Here is a 12,918-nt window from a genome sequence, read left to right on the forward strand (position 1 = left end):
GATTAATGTTAGATATTTTCCTTAGTTGTTCTCCATTGATTTTTTTTTTCAGACAGGGTCTCTCACTCAACCTGAAGCTCACTGGTTCTGTGAGGTTGGCTTGCCAGCAAGTCCCCAGGGTTCCTTCTTTCTCTGCCCCCCCCCCGCCATCCCTCGGATCACAACACTGGCTACTGAGGATTATACGCAAGCTCTCATGCTTACAAGGCAAACATTTTACTGATAGTGATTTCCCAGCCCTGCAATTACCAGCTTGGACTTTTGGTTCGGAAGATCATACCTAACAGCCTAGGATAGGAAAGAAAGGAAGAATGTGGGAAAGTCCACAAAGGAAGGAGGATACTTAAAAGGACTGAGGGGTGTTTAGTGAGGAGTTGTTTACAAAGGTATGGCTAGGGATAAAGCAAACTGTACAGCATTTTATGGGGAGGGGCATGGAGGAGTCCTTACTGCATCTGGATCTAAAGCATGAAGCGACTGCTAAAACCTGTGGCCTCTGGCAGAGATGCTCAGTATGTCAGGAGGGAACCTGAGATAATAAAACTACACCAGGCTGTTCCTATCTTCTGATACTGTGCCTTCCGTTAGTCAACTGGTACACCCACTGATGGATCCTAACCTGAAACTGAAGGGTGGGAGAAATGATAGATGTGACAATCAGCCTCCAGGTCCCGACCAGAATGAGGGACCGGGAGGTGGCTCACCTGGCAAAGGGCTTGCTGTATGAGCATGAGGATGTGAGTTTGGATTCTCAACACTCACATAAAAATCTACACATTGCTTGTCCGTAGCCTCAGTACTGGCTTGAGGTGGGGTGTTTGGAGACAAGTGAATCCCAGGAGCTTTACGGCCAGCCTGCCTATCTGAATGGAGGGATTCCAGGTTCAGGGAGAGACTCTTTCAAAAATAAGGTAGAGGGAAACTCAGAAAGACTCTTGATGTTGACCTCTGACTTCTATGTGCACATGCACATATGTATTTGCATAACCACACACATGCACACACACATAAAGCACACACGCGTGTGCACGCACACACACACACACTTAACATACCCAGACACACCCTAGTCGAATCAAAATGAATATGAATTTACAAAAATAAAGTAACTTGTTTGCTCAAGTTCCTAGAGTAAAATTCTTATTCAATACTTCACTAAATTAACTCAAATGTAAAAAATATATATCTGAAAAGGTAATCTGTTCTTGGATCCAAGAAGCTCTTTCATGGCTGACAACCTCCATGCCTCAGGTGTGTGGGTAAATGAGTGTGTGTGGATGGGTATCTGCTATTCATTGAAAATAGGCCTTAGATGTGCAGGACCCACCCTGAATCTCATCACATAATGAGGCTTCAAGTTATTTGGTGAGTAGGGGCTCAGGTTCATCAAGAAACCAGACTACCACAGAGGTGGGCTCTGCTGCCAGGTAAGGACTTTGGTTAATTGTCTGACATGTTCTTGGCTTTGCATTTCCTGGTTTAAACAGAGGTAATGATGTCCTCAAAGCTTTGAAATTACGCCTGCCTTTAGCTTCAAGTTGGGCATGGGAGAACTCAGAGCTCATCACCACGCCCTCCTCTTGGTAGTTCACTTTGTGACTCCTAGACTAGGTAAGGTAGTTAGATCAGATATCCTGATCCATGAGTAGCTGGAGCCCATGATCATGTGTGGGAAGACTGTGTGCATACCATCAACCAAGTAGATGGCATCCAGGAGTCAGCTGTGGAGCCAGAGTGTGTGGGAATCAGTGATTGCTCCAGCATTCACCAGCTGTGTGCACTGGACTCATCAGCTGAGTGCTCTGAGCCTTTCCATATATGGGAGACAAGTTAAGGCACTTGTCTGAATTTATACAGATGGTAAGTTGGCAGCACAGATTCTAATTTGTGTCTGCCTGATTTACTATTCACTCATAGAAATAGTTATCAGGTGGGTCATTGTCCAGATATAGGAGATGTTTGCTGTTACTGAGCCACCAGGGAACAGAGAGATTGAATAACACTGACTATGGTTAGTGCCTCAGAGAAGATGAGGGGGTCTATTGGAAGCATATAGAAGGGAAAATAGTAAATGGGAATTAAAATGGCACAATCAATATCTTAGTTTAAGGTCTGCTAGTCTATTATTATCTAACTTTCAGAAACAGTTTGTGCATGAAGTATTAGTTACAGAGTTATTCATAATAGTAGGAAGTTGGAAATGACTTAAGTCCCTTAACCATAGGAGGCTAGTTAAATAAATTATGCCAAATTATTGAGGTAAATAGTAGGGTCAAAATCATGCTTATTATGCTTAAAGCATTATGAGGAAAAATTATACAGCAAGTATGTAAAAAGTACAAGTTATGAGGATGTTTTAGAGTATGAGGTCGCGTACATCTGGGAGAGTGGCATAGGGAAAAGCCAAAGTTATTTTTGAGTGTTGACAGAAATTATAAACAATTACTTTTATTATTTCTTTCATTTCTTCACATTTTCTAAATTATCTAGAAAGGCAAAGCAAAAAATAACAAAGCCTCATGAAATGTGCTGGATAGCTTTAGTGTCAACTTGACATACCTGGGCTGAGGGAACCTCAATTGGGGAATTGCCTCCATAGGACTGGCCTGTGGCCATGTCTGTGGGGCATCTTCTTGATTGTTGAGTGATGTGACAGGGCCCAGCCCACTGTGGGTGTTGTAACCCCTGGGCAGGTGAGCCTGTGTTGCATAAGAAGGCAAGCTGAACAGGGGCCAGGGGAGCAAGCCAGTAAGCAGAGGTCCTCCATGGCCTGTGCTCCAGCTCCTGCCTCTAGGTTCTTGCCCTGAGTTCCTATCTTGGGCTCCCTAAAGAACTGTGACCCGCGATATGTAAGATAAAATAAGCCCTTTCCTCCCCAAGTTGGTATTGGTCAGAGTATTTTGTCACAGCAATGGAGAAGCAAACTAGGGCATGAAATAATCATGTACTTGTTAAACTTGATTTAGCATCATTAGAATTTACGTGGCACTAAAGAATATAGCACACATCAGAAGGCTTATTCAAGATTTGTCTAGTCTTGTTGGGACTTCAAAATAAATATTTGTTGCAATAGAAAATAAGATACTGCTAAAAGCAATATTTCATACAATTTATTGAGTATTAGAATAATAACAATGTGCCTTAAACACAAGCTTGTTCCACCCCAGACTGCTGTAAGTACTTAACATGCCATTATCTTGTATGATGAAGACTGATATCATCCCACTGTATGCTGTATAGATATGGTAATTGAAGTGCAGAGATCTGAACTATTAAGTGACAGGAGTCCAACTCACGTCCGTTTTATACCGGAGTTTGCCTTTATCATTGAATTGTAATGCCTCGAACAGTTCTCTACCAAAGAGAAAAGTGCAATTGCAGTCTTAAAGAATGGTAGGATTTAGGGGCTGGGGAGGGGGCTCCCCAGTGCTTGTCAGGTGAGCACGAGGATCTGAGTTTGATCCCCAGCACCCACATAAAAACTGGGCATGGTGGTGTGCGTCTGTATACCCAGTGCTCCTGGGATAGAGCCAGGTGGGTCCCCAGCGCTCTTTGGCCAGCCACTGTAGCCAATCTGTGAGCCACAGGTTCAGTGAAAGACCTTGTTTCAAAAATTAAGGTGGAGGGCCTGAGCAGCAACTCAGTGGGTAAGAGCTTGCTCTGCAATACCCACATAAGAAGTATTGCATGGTTGAGCACGCCTGTAACCTCAGTATTGGGGGATAGAGACAGGCAGATTCAGAGAACTTGTTAGTGAGATACTTCTCTAGCTCAGACAGTGGGGCTCCAGTTCAGTGATTCTCAGGGCACTCACACATTCATGTGCAAGCACTGTACACACCCACTCACACCCTTGCATCCCACTATTCTCACGCAACCCACCACAAAAATCACATATAACACACCATACCACCCACACACGCACACATGGACACATGCATACATACATACACACAAACATACACAGACACAAATGAATGGTAGGAAGGATTTATGTCATAGGAACTCAAGCAGAGGGTAGAATATGGGTAATATAGAACAGACATTTTCTGGGTACTTTTTAGGTTTTTCCCCCGAGCTGAATACAGGGAGAGACGGTGACATTATCCTTATCCCTGGACACATTCATCTCATGAATGTTTACTGAGCTCCTGCCACAGGGCACACACTCTATGTAAGAATAATGACACTAAACCTGAAATTAAGGGATCTATTAAGGAAAAGACAGTTCTAACCAGAAAATGTTGATGTCTATAGAAGTATCAATAGCACATGTTTATGTGACGTGATGAATAGAGGAGAGGGTCTGGGCATGCGCTCTGGAGTCTGTCGTTCAACTTGGCTCAGGACATTTGGGTTCCAGTGACAAACACCTAGAATAGAGTGAAATACTTTTAATAGTAGCTGGAACTTAAAACCTGTTCCACCAGGCGGTTTGCAGTGCTTCACCGGAGTCTCTATTTCCTAGTCTATAAAACAGGGGTTGTATCCATGATGTGGTTTGTTTTATAAACAGAAGGGAATATGGTTCATAAAGAGTCACATAATGACTACTGCATAGAAATTGGCTATGCCTGTTACTTCTGTGTCACTGTGACCAGCTACCTGGGAGACACAACAAAGGGAGGTATTGTAATATTGATCTTGGCCGTGACTTCCGAAGGTTCCATCTGTCCTGATGGGGAGGGCATGGGAGAGATCAGTTCATATCATGGAGGGCCCGAGAGCAAAGGAGAGGTGGCCTGTTTAGATAAGAATGCAAATGGAAGTGGATGTAGGTGGATCGGACATCATCAGTTCCACATTAGAATAGGAGCTATATTGGGAGTTGTCAGTCAGCATGCTCTAGGGATGTGGAACAGTTCCAATCGCAGCATGCTGGGTGGTGCTTTCAAAGGCCCGTGCCCTCTGTGGACTCAGCATAGAATATAGGCAACTCTTCTTGGCTGTCCAGCATGACTGACTCTTCCCATGTTAGGCTCCATCTTTATGGCAATAGCTATGGGCTTAGAAATGTTGAGTTCCTAAGAAATGTGAATGGATCCTTGCAAAGGCCCTGGATCCTATCAAGATAAGTTGAATTCCTTTCCATATTTCTGGGAAACAGACCACATAGTTGTTTTTTTCCAGAGAGGCTTGGAAAAAGTCATTTGCAATGGAGGAACATGAGCGGAACACATGGAGAGAAGCAGCCCTACAGAGGGTTGAGGGTGGCTGCGGTGACCGCCTTGTTGAAGCATTCCAAGGCAGCTGTGCCCGAGGCTCTGGAATTCATTTCCCTTTCGTTCTCTTTCTCTGTCTGTCTCTTCGCTTATTAACTCTTAGTGTGTTAAGTTACTTTGAGTGACAATTTTAAGAGCTCTGACTTGAAAGGGTCTTTCGACACAGACTTCAGAAATGGTGGACAAAGCTCTTCCCACTTCACATCGGGACCAAGTCTCTGGCTTGTAGTCTGATCATAAAGGCGTTCCCCTGGGGAGTACTTAGTCATCTTCCATAATCACTTGTGAAAATGAAGGCACAGAGATGACTGTAAACTACAAAAGTCACTGTAGCCAGGGTGACACTGCAGGTGTATTAGTTTATTTTGTGTTGCTGTGATAAAATGCCACTACCAAAAGCATCTTAGAGGTTTATCGTGACTTTCCATTCCAGAGGGAATACAGGCCATGGTGGCAGAGAAGATGGGGCACCTGACAGTAAAGAAGCAGAGAGATCATAGTTCATCTGCCCACAGGAAGCAAAGAGAGAGAGAGCAGGAAGCAGGGCCAGGCCATAAAGCCACAGAGCCCATGCCTGGTGATGTACTTCCTCCTCCAGCAGGGCTCTGCCTCCTAAAGGTTCCTTAACTTTTCTAAATAGTGCCACCAACTGGGGACTAAGTGTTGAAACATGTGAGCCTATGGGGCACATTTCGTACTCACACTACCACAGCAGGCATGCCAGAAACTGTAATATTCGATCACAATTGGCAAAGCAAACATCTCAAAATACTCGAACAGAAAAGTCACAGTGAGAGGAAATGAAGGCGTCCTCACGTAGGGCTGCTGGAGCTGAGAACCGCCTTTTTACTCCCCCTCTTCATGATTTTTGGAATTTTCTAAGCAAAACCTGTATAATATTTATGACATGAAAAATATACTCATGCATAAAGCATTTATTTATATTTTGAATTGACATGACAGGGGCTGGAGAGATGGCTCAGTGGTTAAGAGCACTGGCTTCTCTTGCAGAGGACCTGGGTTCTGTTTCCAGCACCCTCACAGAGGCCAACAGGGTCTGTAACTCCAGTTCCACGGAATCTGATGCCCTCTTCTGGCCTGTGCAGGTACTGCACGAGTGTGATGCACATACACATATGCAAGCAAAACACACACACATAAAATATAAATAATTTAAGTGATATAATTGTGTAAACTTGCAATTCATAGTATGAAATTTTAATGTACACATACAATGTGCAATGTTCACATCAGGGTAATGTATACATATCTGTCACTTCAAATATTTATAATTTCTTTGTCTTGGGAATATTTCAAATCGTGTCTACAAGCTATTTTGAAATACACAGATAATTGTTGCCATAATTAAGAAAAAATAAGATATTATTCTTTCTATAAATTGTACCTTTGTACCTAGCAACTCTCTTCCCTCTGTGTCTCCTCCCTGTCTCCATTCCAGCCTCTAGTAACCACTGTTTTGCTCTGTATTTCTAATGAAATAAACAGTTCCTACGTATAAATGAGAACATGTTTTATCTGTCTTTCTGTGCCTGACTTATTTTACTCAATAGGTTTCCTAGCCTCATCTACACTTCTGTAAATGATGACATTCTTTGCTATGAGTAAATAGTGTTCCAGTCTGTGTAGGTCATGCTTTCCTTATCCATTCATTCACTGATAGACTCTTAGTCTTAGTTGATAGTGCTAAGTTATGGGAGTGCAGGCGTCTCATATCATTTCCTTCCCTTTAGATGTATGCTCAGTAGTGGGATTGCTAGATCATATGGTAATTCCAGGCCTGCTTCTTTCGACTATTTTCACTACTGAAATGATCCTTTACTAATTGAAAGAAACTATTTTCCACTGCTAATTGGAGCATGAGAAGGCTGTTTGGAGTAGGTAGGAGAGAGAAAAGGAGGTGCCTGGTTACTTCTGGCTCTTGGTACTTGACTTGTCAGGAGTGTTCTGTCAAATTCTCTTACCTAAATCCTGAAGCTCTGGTCACCTCTCATCAGTAGATGGACTTCAGAGGCCACATGTGAGTGAATAGAATCCTATGTGTAAAAATGGTTTTGCACTACAAATTCTACACGTGTGGGTATGGGAGGTTGCTGATTCTCTCCTTGAAGCCTCGTTTCTGTTCTTTCTCAAGATGGGCTGGTTCCTGGAATTAGTCTTTGCTCTGATGCTCTGTGAGATTCCTCTCATAGTAAAACAGGAAGTATCTGTAATGAAGGGCAGCAGGGGACAATTTGCACTGCAGATGCTGTCAGAGGTCAGCAGAGCAACTGAAATGACTCAGCCTCTGATAGCACATCTCTTATCATCCAACTCCTACCCTTCCAAAGGCCCTAGGCCAGCAGCTCCAACTCCAAGACTCCTAGAAAATGGGGGTAGACTTACTCAGGGCACACAAACCTCAGCCCTCTCATCTCCTCCCCCATCTCCATCCCCACCACATAATTCCTCACGGAGGGACAGCAGGTTGTGTTTATTTAGATAAAGCTATATTACTATAATAGAATTACTAATTATGTCCAACAGCTTTTTCCTTAAACACAACATTCCATGGTTGGGGCTGGAAACCATTAGGGTAAGGAGGAGGAGGGTGGAGGAGAGGGAGGGTGTGTTTTTCTTTCCCCCTGATTTATGATGGTGTGATAATCTTGGCCAGCTCACAAGTTGCTCTTTCCTGTGGATAACCAGTTTCTGCTTTGCCAGCTCTAATTTGATGCAAATTTTGCTCTAACCCATCTCCTCCTCCACATTAATGTTTATTAAAGGCCAACCACAGCACTTGCAGATGCCTCTAACACCAGGGCTCCCACCCCCAAGGGCCAACTCCAGGTTACTGGGAGGGAGGTGGGGACTCCTACCTCTGCTTTGCTTTCATGAAGCATATGTACCGTGGGGCCGGGAGGGGAATCTGTGGCTCCCTAATGAGGTGTGCAGACTGTGGTGCTGACTTGGGAGTTGTTGGTATTGCGAATGTCATGTAAGGACACAGGAATAGCAAGAATCCTTGTTTTGGAATCCTTTGGGGGAGTATGAGAAGAGACCGATTGCTGTGCACAAAAAGTGTCAAATGCAATACTCTACACAATAGACACAGAATATGTCAAAATAGACTTATCCCTGTATTCTAATTTGCTTCCTATTGTTATAATAAACACCGTGACCCAAAGCAACTTGAGGAGGAAAGAGTTTGTTTCATCTTTCACCTCCAGGTCACAATCCATCATTGAAGGAAGTCAGGGCAGGAACTCAAGGCAGGAACCTGGAGTAAAAACAATGAACACTGCTTATTGGCTTGTTCTCTGGCTTACTGACTCATGCTCAGCCAGCTTCCTTAACAGCCCAAGCCTACCTGCTTAGGGATGGTGTGCTCTGTAGCAGGCTGGACCCTCAAACACCAGCCGTTAATCAAAACGATCTCTCACAGACGTGGTCACAGGGCAATCTGATGGAGGAAGTTCTTCAATTGAGGTTCCCTCTTTGTAGGTTACTCTAGGTTGTATCAAGTGGACAAGAAAAACTAACTTATCACATTTGAGATCATTTGAAATGATAGGCTTATGTTTCCTGACTTCAGTGTAACCCACTGAATATGAAAAGCAAAAGACAACTTGAAAATCTCATTCAATTGGAAACTACATGACATCCTTCTAGATAGCATATGGTTGAAAGAAAGAGCATCAAGAAAAATTTAAAAATAAAATAAATCAATCTCGACTGGCTTGATCTTGTGCAGGTCTTGCACAAGCAACCACAGCATCAGCCATATCATGTTGAGAGACAGCATTTCACAGTCCTCTGCCCATCCTCTAGCTCTTGCATCCTCTCTGCCTCTTCTTCAGTGATGTTCTCTGAGCTTTGATGGGGGAGGTTAATATAGATGACCCAGCTATGATGGAGCAATCGTAGTCACCTATGCTCATGTATGAAACTTTCCAAAAATATTATTAAAATAAATTAATTGAACATATCAAGATTAGTAAATTATTTTCCTGTAGGGAAACACCAAACAACACAGAAATTAAACAAAGAGTAGCTGTGTAGACCATGCGGACATCAGATGCATAGACTGGAAGAACCCTGTGCAGAAATTTGAGAACATAGATAAAATAGATTATTTTTGTTTTGTTTTTTGAATTTTTTTTGAGACAGGGTCTCCTTGCAGCTCCAACTAACCTGGAGCTCACTATGTAGACCCGGCTGACCTCCATCTCACAGACTCCATCTGCCTCTGCCTCACAAATACTAGGATTACAGGAGTGTGCTACCATATCTAGCTTAGTTTTGAGAAAGCACGACGTACCATAATTCATTAATAGGAAATAGATAATCTGAATGGCCCTATGTAACCATTAAAATTTTGAACTCAACTGGGCCTGCAGCTTTGTGGTAGAACATTTTCCCATGTGATTCCCTGGGTTTGATCCTTAGCACTTCTAAAAAGTTCTGAATTTGCAATTAAAACTGCCCCAGATAAATCTTTGGGCCCAACTGATTTCACCAGAGGATTTTGTGATATGTGTAAAAAAGAGTTAATGTTAATTCTGTAAAGTACTTTCAGAAAACAGAGAACAGTTCTCAAAGTATTTTATGAGGCCAATATTAACATAATGCCCAAATGAGACAATTACAATACAAAAAGATAACAAATGACCAATAGCGCTCAAAGATTTTGAAATTCCCAATACACAAGAGTATTGATGTTTGAGGAGATAGAGGTGCTTACCACCCTGATTTGATGATAGATAAGAATTCTAAGAAAATATTTTCAATAGTTTAGCAGCATATAAAAATATGTAAAATATGAGCAAATAGTGTTTACTCCAGGTATGAAAAGCTAGTTCAACATTAAAAAAATCAATCATAATGGGGAGCATCTGGGGTTGGATTTGACCCAAACATACTACATGCACGTATGAATATTAAATAAAACATTATAAAATAAGTCAATGAATGTAATACTTTATATTAAAAACTAAAGATAAAAATCATGTAATATCTCAACAAGTGCAGAAAAAAATACTTGATAAAACTTGATGACTAGTCATGACACAAGCTTTCAGAAAGTAGATCTTTCTCAGTAGAGAACAATTCATAAAATATTTTATAGCTAAGATTATGTGACTGGTGAGGAACTGAACGTTTTGCCCTTGAGAGTGGAATGAAACAAGAAAACCAGCTCTCCCCATTGTTGCTGAGGTGGACGTTGAAGCCAATGAAGGCGCTAAGTCAGAAAAGAGAAGTGAAGTTTTAAAGAAAAAGAAGAAACAGAACTGTCTCCATTTGTAGACAGCATGGTGATTGTTATAGAAATTTCTATGGGGTCTACACAAGTACCTCCTAGAACTAGTCAGCAAGTGCTCTAGTTTGTGTTCTGTTGCTGTGACTAACATGACCAAAAGCAACTTGGGGAGGAAAGGGTTATTTGACTTTTACTCCAGGTCACAGTCCACCACTGAGGGAAGTCAGGGCTGGAACTGAAGCGGAGCCGTGGAGGAGCTCTGCTTATTGGCCCACTCGCTGGCTTTTGCTCAGCTAGCTTCCTGATACAGTCCAGGCTCACCTGACCTACGGCTGGCACTGTTCACAGGGGGCTGGACCCTCCTACTCCAATCATCCATCAAGACAGTTCCTCAGAGACATGGCCACAGGCCAATCTGATCTAGAAAGTTCCTCGGTTGAAGAATTTATAGTTTTCAGGACAGAAAACATTCCTCTTCCCAGCTGACTCTATGTTGTGTCAAGTTGACAATATAAATTAACAGCACAAGTCAAGAGAGGTTGCAGAACACAAGCTTAACATTAAAAAATCAACTGCATTTGAATATACTAAAGATGAGCACACGGAGCAAAAGTTTTAAAAAGTCATATAAAAGCATTCAAAACTTAAAATGCTAAGGTATAACACATAGGACTTGTGTGCTGACAATTACATAATGATAATGAAATAAATGAAGATACAAATTAAGAGATGATTTGCACAGATTAGGAAACTCAATAGAGACAATATATTAATTCTCCTCAAACTGATGTTTTTAATATAATTCCCCCCCAAATCACAAGGTTTTTGTAGATATAGACAAGATAATCCTAAAATTTATGTGGAAAGGTAGGGATATTAGAACAGCTATTTTGATTTAAAAAAAATCAAAACTGGAGGACTAAGTATAACTAATTTCAAGACTTACATAGCTATTGTAGTCAAAACTGCATGGTACTAATGGAGACACAGAGACAGAGATTCATGGAAGAGAAAAGAAAAGCCAGAAAAATATGCACAAATTCAGAACCATGAGTTTTAAAAATCAAGTATTTCATATAGTTATAGATTCACCAGCAACTGTAGAAAAATATAGAGAGATCTTTTGACATTTTTCTGAATTTTCCTCAGAAATAGCATTAGAAAACCCAGCATAATTTCAGTAGTGGAATATTGACATTGATATACCAATTTTTTTTATATAGACCAAAGTTTAATAATATTTTTGAGACCAACAATACATTTCCATGTGCTACTTAGTTAACTCCTTTTTTTAAACTTTTACAAAAACTTTATTGAGAATTTCACACATGCATATAAGATGTTTTGATCAAATCCATGCCCACTCCCTCCTTTCCAACATCCTCCCCCCCGCAGAGGTAACCCTAAAATCTTTTAAGGATTAGATACAAGCTCCCAAATACTTTTGATATTTTGACATTTTTTTTGCCTTTGGAACAGAGTGTGTTCCTAACAGGCCTAAGGACATTTTGACTTTTAGTCCAGAAACTGGCTACATTTCTTTGGGGTCTTTTTACCCTAACTGCCTAGCTAATTCCTACCTCCTATTCTTATCACACCATCCTCTGAAGGGGTTACCCAAATTGCCAATAGGGAATAGGGACACCGACTGCTCTGGCTTCTTCCATGCTGAACCAGGACGCAGGGTGAGGCAATTGGAGTACCCCTTCAGTTTGACAAGGGCTTCCAAAAACATCCTTCTATTGGGTTCTTCCTCATTTTTCTTTTGTCTTCCAAGGTTGGACTAGTTGGCTGGGAAGAGTGGCTGGATACTCACATGAGGGTCCAGTGACCCTGCTTGGCTCTCCTTTAATGAATGAGCACCACCATCTTATTTCAATTTCTGTTTTACTTATATTCTTTTATGTATATGTGTGCATTCATATATTATTTTATATAATTTTCCATCTATGTTGGTCCATAGATCCACCATACAATGCAATGCCAATCAAAATCCCCATGACATTTTTCACAGAATTGGAAAAATCTATCCTAAGATTCATATGGAAGCACAAGAGACCCCGGATAGCCAAAACAACCCTGAGAACTAAGAGCAATGCTGGGGGGATTACTATACCAGATTTTAAGCTCTATTACAGAGCTATAGTCAGAAAAACAATATGGTACTGGCACAAAAAAAGACCCATAGACCAATGGAACAAAACTGAAGACCCAAATATGAGTAATTGCAATTTTAGCCACCTGATATTTGACAAAGGGTCCAAGAACATTAACTGGAAGAAAGACAGCATGTTCAGCAAATGGTGCAGGCAAAACTGGATCTCCACTTGTTAAAGAATGAAATTAAACCCCTTTCTTTCACCCTGCAGAAAAGTCAATTCCAAATGGCTCAAAGACCTCAATGTAAAGCCTGAAACTCTGAAACTCTTAGAAGAAAAC

This window comes from Nannospalax galili, unplaced genomic scaffold (genome assembly GCF_000622305.1).
Source record: "Nannospalax galili isolate Female #2095 unplaced genomic scaffold, S.galili_v1.0 scaffold765, whole genome shotgun sequence".
NCBI lineage: Eukaryota > Metazoa > Chordata > Mammalia > Rodentia > Spalacidae > Nannospalax > Nannospalax galili.